Below are 20,716 nucleotides of genomic sequence, written 5' to 3' on the forward strand. Positions count from 1 at the left end.
GCGGGGGCGGGCGCGCGCCCGGAGGGGGCAGTGCCCGAAGGACGTGTCAGTTGCGCGCGCGCCCGCCCGCACTGCTCTGTAGTTCAGGGCGGCCAGGCTGGGCAAACGCTGTGGGGTCTTCGCGCCGTGGTCCCAGAGCCACCCGGCAAACAGTGCCCCGCAAAAGACCGGGATTCCAGAGCCCGCGGATACACAGGCACAGTTCTCCACTTCTGTGGGTGGAAAGTGTCCTATGATTCACGTCAGGCACCTCTCCTTCACCTCTCCTTCTTCCTTTCCCCTCGGACCCCTTCTTTCTCTTCTGTCTCCTCTTTCTCCACTGTCCTGGGACAGAAAACACCAGGGTCAGCACAGATGCAGAATTTTTCCTCCGTTGCTTCATTCTAATCGCGCTTCCAGTTGCCCTTCCCTCCCCATGTAGCCCGAAAGCACCCGGGAATGGACCACAGTACATGATGCATGCTCATTGTCTTACTAGTCCCCACAACAAGCACCTCTGGTCAGCAAGTCACTAGTCACCTCAGAAGGGCAAGTCTTGCTTTCTCCGATGACTTCCTCTTAGCAGCCAAGAGCCAAGAGAGCAACACCCATTCCAGGACGACATTGCCAGCCCCGCAGGACCAGCGCCTTTAGCGCCTTTAGCTGTAACTTTTGAGTTGGAGAGCACAGCACTACAGGCTAAGAAGAAGTTTCTATCTAGTCAGCAGAATGAGGGAGCCTTCTGCTCACTTGTTAGAAAGATACAATGTGTATGTGCTGTATTAGCTAGCTAGGGCTGCCATCACAAAGTACCACAGACTGAGTGGTTTAAACAACAGAAATTAATTTCTCCCAGTTCTGGAGGCTGGACATCCAAGATCAAGGATTGGTTTCTTCAAGATCTCTCTTTTTTTTGCTTGTTAGACAACCCTCTTCTCGTCTTCACATGATCATCCCTCTGTACATGTCTATGTCAAAATGTCCTCTTACTATAAGGACACCAGTTGTGCTGGATTAGGGTCTGATTTAAAGACTTCGTTTTTAACTTAATTATTGCTTTAAAGACGTTATCTCCAAATACAGTCACATTCTGAGATAGTGGGGGGTAAGGATTTCAGCATATGAATTTTGAGGGGAACACAGGTCAGCCCATAACATGTAAAATGAGATATTCATTTGAGCACCTACCATGTGCAGCCAGACAACCAGTTAATTCTTGCATGTAATGATTAAAAATGTTAGGGGCACACCATGGCCAGACACTGTATTATGGACTTTACATGTCGTTTAATCTTCACAACCATGTGTAAGTTAGGTATTTTTCAGGAAGGTATTTGTACAGATGATGAAACTGGAGCTCAGGAAAGCTAAGGAAGTCAGTCTCTGCATTATATGATGCGGCAGTGATGGATAGAAAAATTGGAATTCTAAATTCTGCATACTAGTTCTGGCTGGTTCCATCCCTGACTGGCTATGCAAGTGGGACTTTTAATTGAGTTACTAGATTCTATAGTAACTGAAAACATACATATTCTAAGTTCTTTCCATAGCACCATGCTACTTCTCTGCTAAACTAGACATTAAATGGTAACAATAATAAGGGACAGCAAATTTGAAGAGGAGGAAGTATTCACTAAATGAGCAGACTGGTTTACAGCTAAGAGGGTAAGAAAAACCAACTAGAGGTCGATCTTTGAGTTAAAGCTGGTAATCAACTCCCTTCTTCTCCATTTCAGGCTAAATTCCTCCCACAGTTTAAACAGTGGTGGTGGCTTCCAACTTGAGGCTGACTTTCCCTCTTGCACTTCCTAACAAATTTCACCCCATGTTCTATTTGGTACCCTGAGCAAAGACAATATAGCTTGTTTCCTGTACTGAAAATAGCCTCAGAAACCTGGGTATGAAATGTATTGACCCTGTAGTTTCAGTTGGAACTGCAGAACCTCAATCCCTCTCAGTCTGTCATTCTTGACCACTCTGATCATCTATATTCTCACTTCCAAACTCACTCTAGCACCCAATGCCCCCTTTCCCAAGACCCTTCTGACTGAGCCCTCCCATACCAATAGTCAGTAACTCCCCTGAGCCTTGGCCTGTTCAGCAGGCCCTTCCTCCACTTCCTGCTGTGGCTGAGAAGAAGCCAGGCCCCAAAATACCACTTCCCTCTCAGCTCTTTCTGATGGTGGTTGCTCATTCTCCCACATCCCACACATCTATAGGACAGGGTGGGGGTGGGTAGAGAATTAGCATTATATTTGCCCCCTTTGCCCCAAACCTTGAATTCTCATTCTCATATTAAAACCACTTGCTGGGCACCTGGGTGGCTCAGTCAGTTAAGTGTCCGACTCTTGATTTTGGCTCAGGTCATGGTCTCATGGTTCAAGGGATTGAGTCCTGTGTCAGGTTTCAGATTTTCTCTAAATAAATAAAGAAAGAAATATTTAAAAAACAAAACAAAACAAATGAACAAAGAAACTTGCCATCTGGCCTAACCACCATAGGGCCTCCCTTGGTGGTATAATTAATTTAGCCATTCGTCTTATGTTTAGTCCAGGCTTAGCTCCCATTATTATAACTCCTTGAAGGCAAGACTTTTGCCTTATTTGGGTATTCAGGTTTGTGTTTCTGTTGCCTAACACATTATCTGGCACCAAGTGCCTGCTCAGGGGAATTTATGGGATGAATGAATGAATGATCAAGTAATGTATAAATACCAGGAACTAGAAATAGTCCAATGGAGGTGCCTCGATGAAAAACTGGGTGAACTTCCAGCTTCTTCAGAGCATAGATTTTCAAATCTGATGACCCTGAGTTCAAATCTCAGTTCAACAACATACTAGCTCCAAGTACCTGGGACAAGTCCCTTCATCTACTGCTAAAAGGAGGACATTAAATCAAATATGTACATGTTCCTGTGTATCTGGCACAAAGTAAGTGCCCAATAGTCACTAATGTTTTCCTCCCTTCCCTCCTCCTTCCCCCACTCAGCTAAAAGCTGCTCCCCTACCACTCTCTTGCTGTCCTTTGAGAGACATAGAACCCAAGATCTCAGCTCAGTCCAAGAGAGGGGAGCAAAACTGTCAGGGACTGACAGCATGTTTACACATCCTTTACCTGACCACCAGAGGACAGGGACTTGGCTCACCCATCCGGGGGTGAGAGCCAGAACATGATCACTCAAGGTTTATGAATGGAACTAAACCTCTCGAATGTGTCAATGCTCCCCTGAGACAAGATCAAGCCAGAGGGAGCTTCTCTAGTGGACACTGTACCAGAAGGCAGGGTTCCAGCCCACAGTGCTGTTGTGACACTCTAACCCTTGTCTGGGCCACCGGTCTCTTTTGATGTTTTGACTCGCTGGCCTCTACTCACAGGAATAGTCAAGTCTGGAGCTTAGAAGTTGGGGAAGAGCTTCTTGACAATTGATCAAGGGCTTACATTCTTTTTTTAGCTGGGGAACCCCTTATTCAAACAAAAATCTCAAGTGAGAGCTGAAGTGGAGCCACTTGGCTGAGGAGGAGAGGAACCCGCATTGGACACTACTGAACCAGACCAGCTTGCCAAGAGACACCACCTGGCATTCGAATGAAATTTCTGCCCACCTGCTCCTACTGCACTGGCTGCCTTTTGCATTTCTTTTTTACTGGGATAAAATTCACATACTATAAAATTTGCCATTTTAAAGTGTAAATTTCAGTGGTTTTTAGGGTATTCACAAGGTTGTGCAATCCTCACCACTATCTAATTCCAGCACATTTTCATCATCCAAAAAGAAACCCTGTACCCGTTAGGAGTCACTCCCCCTTCCTTCCTCTTCCCAGCCTCTGGAAACCACTAATTTACTTTCTGTCTATGGATTTCCCTGTTCTGGACATTGCATATAAATGGAATAATACAATATGTGCTTTTTTGAATCTAGTTTCTTTAACATACCATAGTGTTTATAAGGTTTATCCATATACCAGTACTTCATTGCTTTTAAGGCCAATCTGTATTTCAAAGAATCTCTGCAGCAGATTTTGCACAATTACCCTTGAAAACTGTTAACTTTTTTGGGAGCTCAATAGGAAGGTTCAACTTTTTTTTCACTTACTGCTCGCTATTAGCATCGATACTGCAGCATAACAGTTTCCAAGAGATATCTGAGCTGCATGGATGTGGCAGAATGAGGTAAGGCTCAGGTGCATGGATGGTGGGCTATTTCTTCCACCTGTTCTTGTAGGAGTCCCACTTGGCTGAGAAGCCCTGGGTTGGGCTGATCTTCAAGTCGAGCATCCGAAAATTCAACATTTTAAACATGGCAGTACTGGAAATTTTGACAAGACTTTTACTCAGTACTTAAATATGTATAAATGTACGTAAGACAAACCTAATAAGCATGACCTGGGGAAATGGTCAGAAGTTCTATTGTGTTTTTGGCCTTGAGAGTAACAAGTGACTAGAACCTGCCATGGCAACAGGCTTTAAAAGGACTTAAAAAGACACTGTCTCAACTGTGGTGTTAGCACCAGCCAACTCTCTGTACATTTGCTAGCTTGTAGTTTTCTAAGACTGAGTAAACTTCTTATTTTTAGAAAATGGAGGTCTGGTTTGTAACTTTTTTTGTACTTAATTCGGTAATACTCTTTTCCACAAACCACTATCTACTTTGTGAACTGTTAGTCATCTTTTATTTGGTAAATTATGAAGTGGTGTAAATTTGTACAGTTCATGTATATTGATGGCGGCAAAGTTGGAAAGATTTCTGTCTTTTGGATGGAAAATTGTTCTTCTCTTTATGATAAATTGTTTCTTATCTTGGCATTAAAAATAGTTCATTGCTTTTAAAGCTGAATAATATTCCATTGTATGTATGCACCATATTTTGTTGATCTATTCATCAGTTGATGGACATTTGGATTGTTTTAGTTTTTTAGCAATAATAATGCTGCTATGAACACCTGTTACAAGTTTTTATATGGATACATATAAGTTTTGTGTAAATATATGAGTTTTCAACTTTTCTGGGTATGTACCTAGGAGTAGAATTGCTGGATTGTATGGTGGCTGTATGTTTAATTATTTGAGGAAATGTTTTCCACGGTAGCTACACTATTTTATATTCCCATCAGCAATAAGTGAAGGCTCTAATTTCTCCACATTCTTGTCAATATTTGTTATTTTCATATTTAAAAAATTATACCTATCCATGTGGGTAGAAAGTGGTATCTCACTTTATATTTGGTTTGCATTTCCCTAAGAAGTGATGGCATTGAGCAACTATTTATGTGTTTATCGGTCATTTGCTTTGAAGAAATGTTGATTCAAATCTTCTGTTCTTTTTAAAACTGAGTTATTTAGGGATGCCTGGGTGGCTCAGTTGGTTGAGAGTCTGACTTGGGCTCAGGTCATGATCTTCCGGTGCATGAGTTTGAGCCCCGTGTCGAGCTCTGTGTTGACAGCTCGGAGCCTGGAGCCTCCTTCAGATTCTGTGTCTCCCTCTCTCTGTGCACCTCCCCTGCTCATCTCTGTCTCTCTCTCTCTCTCAAAAATAAAGATTAAAAAAATTTTTTAACTGAGTTATTTATCTTTCTTCTTATTGAGTTGTAGGAGTCCTTTATACATTTTAGATATTAAAAATTTTTTTTTAATGTTTATTCATCTCTGAGAGACAGAGCATGATCAGGGCGGGGTGGAGAAAGAGAGATATACAGCATCTGAAGCAGGCTACAGGCTCTGAGCTGTCAACACAGAACCTGACATGAGGCTTAAACCCATGAACTGTGAGATCATGACCTGAAGCACGGACAGGAGCCCCTAGATCCTTAAGTCTGTTTATTTTGAGAGAAAGAAAGAGTACACATGCACATTTGCAGGGGAGGGACAGGGAGAGAGGGAGAGAGAGAATCCCAAGCAGGCTCTCTGCTGTCAGCACAGAGCTCAATGCAGGGCTCCAACTCACAAACCGTGAGATCATGATCTGAACCAAAATCAAGAGTCAGATACTTAGTCTACTGAGCCACCCAGGTGCCCCTATACATTTTAGATCTAAGTCCCTTATCATATATATGGTTTATAAAACTTTTCTCACATATTGTGGGATGTCATTTCATTTTCTTTACGGTGTCCTGTGAAGCACAAAAGTTTTAAATTTAGACAAGGTCCAATTTTTCTTTGATTGCTTGTGCTTTTTTGTTATCATATCTAAGAAACCTAGTCCAAAGTCATGAAAATTTATTCCTATGTTGTCTTTTAAGCATTTTAGAGTTTTAGCTCTTCCATTTAGATCTTTGATCTCTTTGGAGTTTACTTTTGTATATTGTGGGAGATAGGGTTGAAATTCTTTCTTTTGCATGTGGATGCACAGTTGTACAAGTACTATTTGTTTAAGACTGTCCTTTTCCTCATGGTCTAGCGCCCTTATCAATCAACTGCAAATGTAAGGATTTATTTTTGGGCTTTCAATTCCATTTTTTCAATCTTTGTTTTTTGTTATGCTAATATCACACTGTCTTGATTACTGTAGCTTTGTAGTTTAGAAATCGGGAAGTGTCAGTCCTCCAACTTTGTTCTTTCTCAAGATTTTTTTGGCTCTTCTGGATCTCTTGCATTTCCAGATGAAATTTAGGATCAGCTTGTCCACATATGCAACAACAACAACAACAAAAAAGCAGTTGGAATTTTGATAGGGATTGCATTCAATCTGTAGATTAATTTGGGGATTATTGCCATTTTATTAGTATTAAATAATCCAATCCATAAGCACAGGATATATTTTCATTTATTTAGGTCTTCTTTAATGTCTTTCAACAATATTTTGTAGTTTTCAGAGTGCAAATTTTATATTTATTTGGTTGAATTTACTACTGAGTATTTTACTCTTTTTGGTGCTAGTATAAATGGAATTGTCTTCTTAATTTCATTTTTGGATTATTCATTGCTAATGTGTAGAAATACAATTAAGGGGCAGGCACCTGACTGGCTCCATCGCAAGAGCATGTGACTTGATCTTGGGGTCATGAGTTTGAGCCTTATGTTGGGTGTAGAGATTACGTAAAATAAATAAAAATTTTAAAAAGATATATAATTTATTTTTATATGAACCTTGTGTCTACAACCTTACTGAATTTGTTTATCACCTCTAGCAGTTAATTTGTGTGTGTGTGGATTTTTAGCATCTTCTATATGTAAGATCATGTTATCTGCAAATAGAGATAGTTTTAATTTCTCTTTTCCAATAGGGATGCTTTTTCTTTTATATTCTTGATTAATTGCCCTAAATCTCTAGTACAATGTTGAATACAAGTGACTTTTTTTTTTTCTAAACAAATCGGTGGTTACCAGAGGGGAGGTAGGTGAGGAGAGGGGGAAGTAAGTGATGGGGATGAAGGAGTGTACTAGTTGTGATGAGCACTGGGTATGGTATGGAAGTGTTGAATCACTATATTGTACACCTGAAACAGACATTACACTGTATGTTAACTAACTGGAATTTGAGTCAAAACTTAAAAAAAAAAAAAGCAGTTGTCCTCTTTTCTATTTTGCAAGCAGCTTTCTACACATTCACGGTCTAGGACCAGGAATAAAGAGACTTAGCGACTATATTTTCCATCTCTGTCAATAACATGGCGCAGCCACCAAGGAGAACAGTACATGAGGCTTTGACAACCAAATCAATTAATATGCTTGCTTCTAGGGGTGCCTGGGTGGCTCAGTCAGTTCAGCGTCTGGCTTCGGCTCAGGTCGTGATCTCACAGTTTGTGGGTTCTAGCCCCGCATCTGTGCTGACAGCTCAGACCCTGGGGCCTGCTTCGGATTCTGTGTCTCCCTCTCTCTCTGACCCTCCCCTGCTCATGCTCTCTCTCTCTCTCTGTCTCTCAAAAATAAATTTAAAAAAATATGTTTGCTTTTACTTTCAGCCTTTATTTCTCCTATGCTTTTGAATTGGGACAATTAACTTTTTCTCTCTCTCGTCTTTAAGATGAAATAAAGAGAATGAATTAGGGAATTTAGATTTGAATTCCAGTTCTATATTGTAATTTTCAAATTTTAATTCTATGGGCCACTTGACATTGTCACCTTACCTCTCTGAACCTCAGCTTCCTCATCTGTGAAATGGAGAGAGGGTTCATAGGGTTCATAGGGTTATAGAGAAAATCAAAGAAGATAATGATTGGAAAGCACCTAACACAGTGTCTGGGACTTAGAAAGAGCTCAAAATATGCCCAGTCCTTTTGACTATCTCCCCAACCCTGAACAAGCCTTGTTTACCTACAGATTGGGAAAAAATTATTAATTTATTATTTTTTTTAATATTTATTTTTGAGAGAGAGAGTGTGTGTGTGATTGGGGGAGGGTCAGAGAGAGAGGGAGACACAGAACCCAAAGCAGGCTCCAGCAGGGTTGGAACTCCCAAACTGCAAGACCATGACCCGAGCTGAAGTTGGACGCTCAACTGACTGAGCCACCCAGCCACCCCAAGAATTACTAGTTTAAAAAACACTTTTCTAATGCTTAGACTTATCCAAAGGGAAGGACTTTCAGGAAGTAGTGAGCTCCAGGCTCTGAGATTATTGAAGAAAGTTTTAAATGATGAAACAGTAAGGTCAGATGACTTTTGTGATTCTTGAGAGTCTATTAAGTTAATATGAAAATACTCATTGATTTATATGTTAAAGCTTATTTATTTATTTTGAGAGAGAGAGAGAGAGAGAGAGAGAGAGAGAGGGAGAGGGAGAGAGAAAGCACGAGTCTGGGGAAGGGCAGAGAAAGAAAGGGAGATAGAGAATCCAAAGCAGGCTCTGTACTGTCAGTGCAGAGCCTGATGGAGAGCTCAAACTCATGAACCATGAGATCATGACCTGAGCTGAAGTTGGACACTTAACCGACTGAGCCGCCCAAGTGACCCCAACTTACACGTTACTGAGTTTTTCCAGCAACTATTTATTGAGTATTTGCCATGTGCCAAACCCTAGGCAGGCTAGGTAATGGGAACACAAGGATGAACCAGCATAGTGGGGTTCCTCTCCTCATGCAGCTCATAGTCTAGAAGTGAGACTAACAATAAAAAGAAAATAAACCAAAATAATAAGATAATTACAAGTCATGATGAGAGTTGTAGAACAAATGAAGAAAATGAGATAGAGTACCTAGGGGAGGCCATTTTAGAAAAAGGAGGAAGGGATAGTCTCTCTGATATAGTGACATTTGAGCTGAGAACTTGTGGTGGTTTTAAAACGTGGCCACAAATGCTTTGACCTTTCACCAATAAAGAGGTGGGGTCTGTGTCCCCTTTCTTCGCATATGAGTGAGCTGTGACCACTTTGACTGATAGAGAATTGCAGAATTGATGCCATGTGGCTTCCATGGCTAGGTCATAAGAGGTCATGCAGTTTGTATCTTGCTTGCTGGAGCCTCTGTCTCCCAGCCCAGAGCTGCTCTACAAGAAGTCTGACTACCCGGAGGCCATCACATTGGGGAGGCCATGTGTAGATGCTCCAGGTGACTGTCCCAGCTAACACCAGCTTTCCAGCTATTGCTGCTGGAGCGCCAGACATAAGTAAAAAAGCCTCCAGATGATTCCAGCTCCTAGTCATTTGAGTCACTCCTGTCTATTTGAGTCTTGCTAGATGAGGCCTCAGACATTACAGAATAGAGACAACGATTTCCACTACTGTATCTTTTTTTTTTGTAATTTTTAATGTTTACTTATTTATGCAAGAGAGAGACAGAGTGCAAGCAGGGGAGGGGCAGAGAGAGGAGACACAGAATCCAAAGCAGGTTCCAGGCTCTGAGCTTTCAGTACAGAGCCTTTATGCGGGGCTCGAACTCATGAACTGAGAGATCATGACTTGAGCTGAAGTTGGATGCTTAACTGACTGAGCCACACAGGCACCCCTCTACTATTATATCTTTTTTTTTTTTTAAGTAAACTTTATGTCCAATGTGGGGATCGAACTCACGACCCTGAGATAAGAGTTGCATGCTGTACTAACTGAGCCAGCCAGGCGCCCTCCACTGTTATTTTTCTGAATTCTTGACCCATAGAATTCATGAACATAACAAAATGGTTGTTTTTGTTTTGTTTTGTTTTTAATTGAGATAGAATTGATTTGAAACATTATATTAGTTTTAGGTGTGCAACATGATTTTAATACTTATATATATTTCAAAGTAATCACCACAGTAAGCTTAGTTAATATTTGTGGCTACACATTGTTACAATTTTTATGTGTGATGAGAACTTTTAAGATCTACTCTCTTAACAATTCTCAAATATACAGTATAATGTTATTTGTTATTTATGTATGTATGTATGTACGTTTTTATTTGAGAGAGAGCACATGCACACAAGCAGAGAGAGGGGCAGAGAAAGAGAGAGAGAGAATCTTAAGCAGGCTCCACACTCAGCATGGAGCCTGAGGTGGGACTCAATCCCATGATCCTGGGATCATAACTGGAGCCACAATCAAGAGTCAGACATTCAACAGACTGAGCCACCCAAGTGCCCCTAAATACACAGTATAATATTAACTGTAATCACTATGCTGTACATTATATCCTCAGGACTTATTTATTTTATAAATGAAAGTTTGAACCTTTTGACCCCTTTCACTTGTTTCACACTCCCCTCCCAACTCCTGCCTCTGGCAAGCAACAATCTATTCTCTGTATCTAGAGTTTCTTGTTTTTGTTTGTCGGTTTTGGATTCTACATATAAGTGAAATCATACAGTATTTGTCTTTCTGACTTATTTCACTTAGCATACTTCCCTCAAGGTCCATTGATGTTATTGCAAATAGCAAGATTTTTTATGGGATGAATAATATTCCACTGTACATATATAGAACACATTTTCTTTATTCATTCATCCATCAATGGACACTTAGATTGCTTCCATGTCTTGATGATGATAAATAATGCTGCAATGAATGTGAGGTGTCTGTGCACATATCTTTTTGAGTTAGTGTTTTCATTTCCTTCAGATAAATACCCAAAAAATGGGCTTTCTGGATCATATATTTCTATTTTTAATTTTTTGAGGAACTTCATTACTGGTTTCCATAGTGGCTGCACCAATTTGCATTCCCACAACAGTGCACAAAGTTTTCCTTTTCTCCACATCCTCCCCAACACTTGTTATGAAATGGTTGTTTCATTATGCCATTAACTTTTGGGGTGATTTGATACCCAAATAACTATAACAGCAACACATAAGCCTCTTTTCCTTTCCTTTTCCAATTCTGAATCTCACTCCTACAAGTAAAAATGAGTGAAGACATGGCCTAAGAGGAGGAAAAGGAAGGCAATAAAAAGAAAGAGATCAGGGGAAAATGTAAAATGTGGAGGAAGAAGTTTAGGAGAAACATAAGGAGAAAAGGAAGAGTGTGAAGAAGAAAAAGAACAGGAGGAAGAAAAGCCCCTACAGTATCAAAGCAATGTGTGTGGTGAGGGTGGTGGTAGAGAGAAGACACTTAGATTCTTTTCTTGAAGCTGTAGCTAGTGGGAAATATTGAAATATTTATTTCTGCATCCTTAATATTAAGCACATGGCATAAGACCTTTGTACTTGTGGGCTGGGACAATTAACTGGAGAACCTACACACAGCCTCTCCAACATGGTGGCCTCAGGATAATCAGACTTCTGACCTAGCTGCTTAGAGCTCCCACACAGTGTTCCAGGGAGCAAAGTGGAAGCTAAGTGACCTCAGAAGTAGTATAGTTCCACCATCTTCTATTGGTCAAAGTGGTCACAAACCCACTTATATTCAAAGGTGGGAGGATGTACTCTCTACCTCTTAGTGAAAACTATGCCAAAGAATTTATTGTTATAATTTAAAATCAACACAGTAGCTATGGTTAAGTAGCTTGGAGGAAGAGGAAGAAAACTGGATGCTAGGAGGTTGGAGACTTTTTAGTGCTTAGCTTCTCTTCTAGTTAGCCAGTATGGTAAAGGAAGATATCCTACTAAAACGAGAGGGGAAGGAGTACCTGGTTGGCTCAGTCATAGAGCATGAGAGTCTTGATCTTGGGGTTGTGAGTTCAAGTCCCATGTTGCGTGTAGAGATTGCTTAAAAAAAAGTGAGAGGGGAACATCCTAAGTTCTATTTTGGATCTGTTTAATTTGAAACTCCAATTAGCTACCTGAGAGGGGCCGTCAAAGAGGCAATAGTATTTTGAAGTCTAGAGTTTAGGGTCCTGGTCTGGGCTGAAGATAGAAAGTTGGAAGCCAAGGTAAAGAAGATGATTCACTGGACATTTGTTAAAGATGGCAATGCAGATTTTATTGAAGACTATTGCAGCAGGGGAGAGAGTCTGAGCTCAATTTTGAATACAGCAAAAACAGCCTGGAATTTATAGCCACTGAGAGTGTGGGGGTCAATTTTACTAAGAGGAGACATCAAGGGTAGGGGGATTCTTCATAAACTATCTTCACAGGATTCTTGCCTTTTAAAGACAAGCCACACTTAGATAAAAGTGTGATATGAGAAAAAGTGTGACATGATCAGGTATCAGGGGTGGGAAGATTTACGCTAAACTGCTTTAACAGTATTCTTGCTAAAACTAACTAGGCAGGCTGAGAACAGGGCCCAAAGATGAGGCCATTAAAAGAGGACTCCGAGGAGACTATCTAAAGCATGGTCAAGGAGAGAATCTTTGTCAGCCATCAGGTCTTGAAAACCAAACCACTTGTAGTGGTGGCTGGCTCAGTTGATGGAACATTCGACCCTTGGTCTGGGGGCTGTAAGTTCGAGCTCCACACTGGTCATAGAGCTTACTTTAAAAAAAGGAAAAGAAAAGGAAAAAAAAGGAAGGAAGGAAGGAAGGAAGGAAGGAAGAAAAAAAGAAAGAAAACCAAACCACTGGAACTGGATGAGATCACCACAGGAGTGAGAAGACAAGAAGGCAGAGAATGGTGTCCTGAGTCACTCCAAAATTTAGAGGTTGGGCTCACAAGAAGAAGCAAAGGAGACTGAGAGGCATCAGCCAATGAGGTAGAAGAAAATAAGGAGAATGGTATATTATCCAAGCTAAGAAAAGGTGTTTCAAGAAGGAAGTGGTTAACCATGTTGAAAGCTTCATAGAGGTTAATTAAGATGAGAACAAAAGAGAAGTGAATTTGACAAACTAGAGGTCAATAATAGCTTTGAAAAGAGCAAATTCAGTGGAGTGCAGAGGTTAAAAGGTTGGTTGGATAATTATTAAAGGTTAAGAAGCAGAGAAAGCAAATATAGACAAACTTTCCATAAATTTTGTTGTGAGTAGGAGTAAGTGGAATAGTAGCTGAAGTGAGAGACGCTGTCAAGGGAGAGTTTTGCTTGTATTTGCGTGTATTTTAAGATGAGAGGTCCTAAGGCATGTGAATTCGGTGATGGAAATGATCCAGTAGAGAAGAAACTGATGATACAGCAGAGAGAAGGAATTTGATTCTTGTGAAAGCAGAAGGATGTGGTATAAAAGGGTAGGCCCAGGGGAAAAAGCAAAGAATAAGGGGTTGTAATGCAGATCAGAACAGTTGGTAGAGGGGCGCCTGGGTGGCTCAGTCAGTTAAGCCGCTGACTCTTGATTTTGGCTCAGTTCATGGTCTTGTAGTTTGTGAGTTTGAGCCCCACATCAGGCTCCACACTGACGGTGTGAAGCCTGCTTGGGATTCTCTCTTCCCCTTCTCCATTCACACATGTGAACACACACACACACACACACACACACACACACACACTGTCTCTCTAAATAAACGTTTAAATTTTTTTTAAAAAAAGGAAGAATTGGTAGATTTGGTGGGAGGAAGATTAATCTCAATTAATTATAAATTAAAATCATGTGAAAGTGAAGAGGGATCAGGTAGGTATGTTGGAAGTTTGAAGAGAGAAGAAAAGGTCACATTGGACAGTGAGAAACCAGAACTGTATAAGCGGAGTATAGCGACATTGCTGGGCTGCACTGAATCTCCTTTAAGGTTTGTAGTCAGAAATTTCAGCTGGAAAACAAACTCCAGTTTCTGCAGCCATATCCCGCTGCTCAGGTACAGACATGGACTACTCAGTTAATTAGGTTTAGGAGGATTTGGAGTTCTGTCAGCGAGGGTGATGAAGAGAATGTGACAAGAGAATTATGAGTATTTACAATATTGAGATTGCAATGATGTACCATGGAATCTAGAGTGGAAAAGAACAGGAGGAGAGTAGGATAATTAGTGAAAAGTGATGATGTTGATGGATTAGGGGACTCCATGAGGTTCTGATTCAACACTAAGAGATGTAAATTGATTTCATTCCCTCCGTAGCAGAATAAAGGAGAAAAGTCATATGATTATCCCAATGGATAATAAAAAAGCATTCCTTAAATTCCACACTCCAGTTAACACACACACCCACACCCACACACCCACACACACACACACACACAACTATTAGTAAGCTGGGAATAGAAGGAAATTTTCTTTTTTATATTAAAAATTTTTAATATTTATTTTTAAGAGAGAGAGAGTGCATGCGCAAAGGCAAGTGGGGGAGGGGCTGAGAGAGAGGGGGACACAGAATCCAAAGCAGGCCCCAGGCTCTGAGCTGTCAGCACAGAGCCCGATGTGGGGCTTGAACCCACCAACCACGAGATCATGACCTGAGCCAAAGTCAGACAATTACCCGACTGAGTCACACAGATGCCCCTAGAAGGAAATTTTCTAAATGAGTTAATAAATATAACTAAATGAGTTTATATATGAAGCACTTTCAACAGTAACTGTCACAAATACATGGTAACTTGTGCTATTTTTACTATCTTTCCACAATGTGATAAAAAGTATTTACCAGAAACCAAAGGCAAACATTGTACTTATACTGGAGGTTCCCCATAAGGGGATGCCCACATGATGACCTCTAGAAAGGCAATCATCCAGAGTTAAATAGGTAAGTAAATATTATATACAGATGTACTCTATTAAATTAAATACTTTATATTAAATGCAGGTGCATCCTATTAAGTTGAACACGTTACTGTAATATGCATGAACTGTGTTAGTCATTTAAGGAAGGAGTTAAAAGAGTAACTGAGAAAGTAGTTGGGCAGCTCCTTAGTCTCCATGAAACTTGCCTGAAATAAACTGTTAATATCTTGTTCCTTTGGTCAGGACATTTCTATGGGACCAAGGGAGGTCAACTGCAGAATATCTCTTCTATGATGTCTTGCTATCTGTTGAATAAAGCAACTCTAAGTCAACAATTTGTTTAGATAATACATTCATGCTTCTGATAATTGGGTCTACCTACCAAATTATCTATTACAATAAAAATGGCAAGCCCCACTTAGTTAAATAACAAGAAAAGCATGCTGATGCATCATATTGGAGTACTTAACTATTGCTGAGAGACAAGAAAAGATGAGGCATAAAAATTGGGAAAAAGACAAAATGTAAGCAATATATTTTTTAAATTTTTATTAAAAAATGTAAACATTTTATTTTTGAGTGACAAAGAGAAACAGAGTATGAGAGGTAGAGGGACAGAGAGTGAGGGAGACACAGAATCCAAAGCAGGCTCTAGGCTCTGAGCTGTCAGCACAGAGCCAGATGCAGGGCTTGAACTCATGAACCATGAGATCATGACCTGAACCAGTGTCAGAGGCTTAACTGACTGAGCCACCCAGGTGTCCCAATATAAGCATTTTTTAAAGATGAAAGATAGTGCCTACAAAATCTAAGTGAACCAAATGAAAATTATTAGAATTCATACAAGTTAATAAAATGGCTATATATAAAATTATCATGTAGAAATCAATAGCTTTCCTACAGACCAGCAATAATTTATTAGAATATGTCACAGAAAAGAATAAATTCACAATTGCTGCAAAATCTATAAGGAACCACGAAATAAACTTAGCAAGAAATGTGAAAGTTCTATAGCATAAAATTATGAAGTCTTACTCTAAGATATAAAAGAATATCCAAATAAATAAAGACATAATGGGAGACCACTTATTTTAAAGATGCCATTACTGGATGCCTGGATGGCTTAGTCAGTTAAGTGTCTGACTTTGGCTAAGGTCGTGATCTCACAAGTCGTGGGTTCAGGCCCTACATCGGGCTCTCTCCTGTCAGCACAGAACCTGCTTCAGATCCTCTGACCCCCTCTCTTTCTGCCCCTTCCCTGCTCATGCCCTCAGCCTCTCAAAATAAATAAATAAACTTAAAAAATACAGATACCATTGCTACTCAAATTAATCTATTTTTAAAATAAAATTTGGCAAGCTGACAAAAAATGTGAGAATAGTAAAAATGTTGGTCACATAGTAGGAAGGACTTACCATATCAGATATCAAAATGTGCTACAAAGCTATAATTTTTCAACTAGAGTGTTATTGGCCCAAGAACAGATGAAAAAAAAAAAAAGAATGAAGTGTTCAAGACCAGATTCTTTCCCCCATCCATCTATCTATTGAAATTTTTTTTAACATGGGCAAACCATGCAGTATTTAATACATAGTAGCAGAATATTTACTATTGAAGCTTGAAAAGATGTGAGTTCTTTGTGTGCAATCTTTCATTTACACATGTGAGAGGGTTTTCTTTTTTTTAATATTTTTACATTATAGTACCCTTATTATTTTCTTTTTTTTTTTCCTCTCCTTTTTATGGTGGTGGGGGTGGTTATGTTTAAATGAAGTTGCTTTTACAGCACCAAAGACTTACCATTTCCTATATAAAAGGTAGCTACTTTTTTGCATGGACCTCAAGTATATTGTAGTATAGAGGTGGAATTTAAGGAAAGGTATTAAGCAGGCTGTGTTTTAGCTTATGGGAAAGTAATAAATTGTATCATTTATCTTGAATCTGTCATAGATAAGCTGCTATATAACGATTGCCACTTCAGATAGCTGTGAAATTAGGTGATTAACTAGTTGTTACTTAACCTTCTAATTTCTGTATAAGTCTAATTACATGAAATAGAAGTTGGAGTTTTGATTTTTTACTTTGCTTTTCTGTTTGGAGTGTCATTGTAACTACTGTATTGTAAATGATGGAAAATAATTGCATATGTTAAAAAAAATAAAATATGCTAAAAAATTTAAAAAATTATGTTTATTAGAGCGCCTTGGTGGCTCAGTCGATTAATTGTCATGATCTCGTGGTTAGGGAGTTTGAGCCCCATGTCGGGCTCTGTGCTGACAGCTGAGAGTCTAGAGCCTGCTTCAGATTCTGTGTCTCCCCCTCTCTCTGCCCTCCCCCGCTCTCTCTCTGTCTCTCAATAATAAATACATGTGTAAAAATTTTTTTAATGTTTATTCTGAGAGAGAAAGAGAAAAGAGAGAGAGAGAGAGAGAGAGAGAGGGAGAGGCAGAGAAAGAGGGAGATATCAAATCCCAAGCAGGCTTTGCACTGTTAGCTTGGGAGCCCAACTTGGGGCTTGATCTCATGAACCCATAAGATCATGACCTGAGCCAACACCAAGAGTCAGTTGCCTAACCAACTAAGTCACTCAGGCACCCTTATCTATTGGAATTTAGTAAATGAAAAAGGTAGCATTTCAAATTAGAGGGGAAAATAATGGCTGTAACAAATGTTGTCGGGACAACGGGCTATCCATTTGGGAAAATAATATGCTCCAACCATTCTTCACACCACACATAAAAATAAATTCCTGTTTGATTAAAATAGATAAACTCCAAACACAAATAGAGGAAACTACAGAGTATTTCCAAATTTGGGGGGTGGGTGGGTAGGAACGACATTCTTAAACATTTCATTTACATGAAAAATTAAAACTTCTCATACAAAAAAAACCTACCATATAATTAACTATAAAAGTCTCCTACAAACCCATAAGACTAACAATAGAGTAAAACAATTAGCAACTCACAGAAGAAATACAAATGATAACAAATGTGAAAACGTGTGCAATTACTAGCAATCAGAAAAGTAAAGTACAGGAGTCCCTGGGTTGCTTAGTCAGTTAAGCATCTGACTCTTGATCTCAGTTCTGTTCTTGACCTCAGAGTTATGAGTTCAAGCCCTCTGGGCATGGAGCCTACTTAAAAGAGAGAGAGAATGAGAGAGACAGAGATAGAGACAGAGAGAGAGAAGCAAAGTACAAAAATGAGATATTTTAAACATCCCTAGCTTGAAAAATATTTTAAAAATGGATTACATCTAGTTAGTAAAAGTGAGGGAAATTAATATTCTCAAATATTGTGTTTGTAGGACTGTAAATTGGGACAGCTTTTATGGAAGGTAGTTGGTCAGTGTCTATCAAAAATTCAATCGTGCCTTCCTTAATTCCATTCTTGGTCTCTGAGAAATTTGAGCTTCTGTACACACATAATGTATAACAATGCTTATTCATTACAGCATTGATTGCAAAAGGAAAAAATCGAAACAACCTTAACATTCATCAAAGGGAGTTGTTAAAAAGTAGGTTACATTTATATAATGGAATAATAAGCAACAATTAAAATGTATGAGATACATCTACATGTATTGACATGAAAGGATCTCTAAAATATATTCTTTTTTTAAAAGTTTATGTTTACTTATTTAGAGAGAGAGCACCCATGCAAGAGAGCAGGAGAGGGGCAGAGAGAGAGTGAGAGAGAGGGAGAGAGAATCCCAAGCAGGTTCTGAGCTGCCAGCACAGAGCCAGACCTGAGGCTCAATCCCATGAACCTGGAGATCATGACCTGAGCCAAGATCAAGAGTCAGATGCTAAAGAAAAAAGAATCAGCTGCTCAACTGACTGAGTCATTCAGTCACCCCTATCTAAACTATATTCTCAAGATGAAAAACTTGAGTTGCAGAATTAGATGCATAATATGATCTTGTTAATATAAAATGTGATATGTATGTGTATGTGTACAACTATAAATGCACAGAAAACGGTCAGTGTAGTTGTGCAGTGAAGAAAATGTTTTCAGACATTAGACCGAGTGCACATGCAGGGTTGCCTCTGCGAGAGAGCGAGCAGCAGCCACCTGCGTATAGCCTTTATTTCCTATTTTATTAGATTGAAGTATCAAAGAATATCAAAGCAAGGAAAGAGAACACAAAGGATCTTTAGATGTTAGCCAGACATACATCTGGGGCCTATGTGAAGGCATGAAGGGAATGTGTGTGGTTTCAAGGAATGTCAGGGAGTTATAGCAGATGTATCTAAACTGTCCTTTGGGAGATCATGGGGCTATGTATCTCATAATGCTATCGCATTCAACGCCCAGAGAGCAGAACATTGCTGACGTTTCAGCCATTACCCTATTTACCCTCCAGGACTTACAATACACTCCCTGGAAATAACTCCACAGGTCAGGGATTATATGTACACATAAAATGTTAATAGTGATTACTCCTAATGAGGGAATTAGGAGGTAGTTAAAGAGGACTATACATTTTATTCTATATATACTCTTATTTTCATTGGATGTTTAAAATAAAGGTATTGTATTCATATAGTATTTGCATAAAACTAAAATAAAGAATAATAAAATGAAAGATAATTCTAGAAAATTTGGAACAGGGGCACCTGCATGGCTCAGTCAATTGGGCGTCCAACTTTGGCTCAGGTCGTGATCTCTGCAGTTCGTGGGTTTGAGCCCCACATCCGCCTCTGTGCTGACAGCTCAGAGCCTAGAGCCTGCCTCAGATTCTCTGTCTCCCTCTCTCTCTGCTCCTCCTGCTCATGCTCTGTCTCTCTCTAAAAAATAAATAAACATTTAAAAAATTTTAATAAGAAAAAGAAAGTTTGGAACATAAAGAGAAAATCCTTTTTTTTTTAAAGTTTATTTATTTATTTTGAGAGAGAGAGAGAGCGAGCAAGCAGGGGAGGGTCAGAGAAAGAGGGAGTGAGAGAATCCAAAGCAGGCTCTGCACCAGTAGTGCACAGCCTGATGAGGACCTCGAACTCAAAAACTATGAGATCATGAACTGAGCTGAAACCAAGAGTTGGATGCTTAACTGACTAAGCCACCCAGGAGCCCCAAGAAATAGCCTTTATAATCTCTCATCTAAAATCAGAATGGAGGGGCGCCTGGGTGGCTCAGTCAGTTGGGCGTCCGACTTCAGCTCAGGCCATGATCTCGTGATTCATGCATGAGTTGGAGTCCTACATCAGCCTCTGTGCTAACAGCTCAGAGCCTGGAGCCTGCTTTAGAGTCTGTGTCTCCCTTTCTCTTTGTGCCCCTCCTCCTCCAGGCTTCGAGCTGGGCTCAAACCCAGAACTGTGAGATCAGGACCTGAGCTGAAGTCAGACGCTTAACCAAGCATCCCTATTAATACTTATTTATTAATAAGTGGACATTTATTAAGATGAGGAAGAGTTTGGCAGGTGCAGATTCCTGAGGAGAAATACCAGGAGGCCATTTTGAACAAGTGGAGAGGTTGAGTAGACATAGATACACAGTCTGGAGTCAGGGAAGAGATTGGTCTAGAGATATACATTTGAGAATTGACAGAAAATAGACATTATTTAAAGCCATGAGCCTGGATAATATCACTAAAGGAGTGAGTGTAGATGTAGAAGAAAAGAAATTCTGAGACTGATAGAACACCAGCCATTCTTGCATTTAAAGGTCAAGGAAATGAGGAAGACTTAGCATAGAAGATTGAGAAGAAGTGGCCAACAAGGTAGGAGGAAATGAAAGGAAATCCCAGAAATGAAGGGAGGCGAGTATTAGTCCCTTATTTTTGTTTGTTTTAGTCTCCTTCATTTATTTTGGAGGCTTTCATCAAATGTCTACTGATCATTTTTGTCCATTCACATTGAAGAATCAGGTATTG

The sequence above is a fragment of the Suricata suricatta genome, chromosome 8 (assembly GCF_006229205.1).
Source record: "Suricata suricatta isolate VVHF042 chromosome 8, meerkat_22Aug2017_6uvM2_HiC, whole genome shotgun sequence".
NCBI lineage: Eukaryota > Metazoa > Chordata > Mammalia > Carnivora > Herpestidae > Suricata > Suricata suricatta.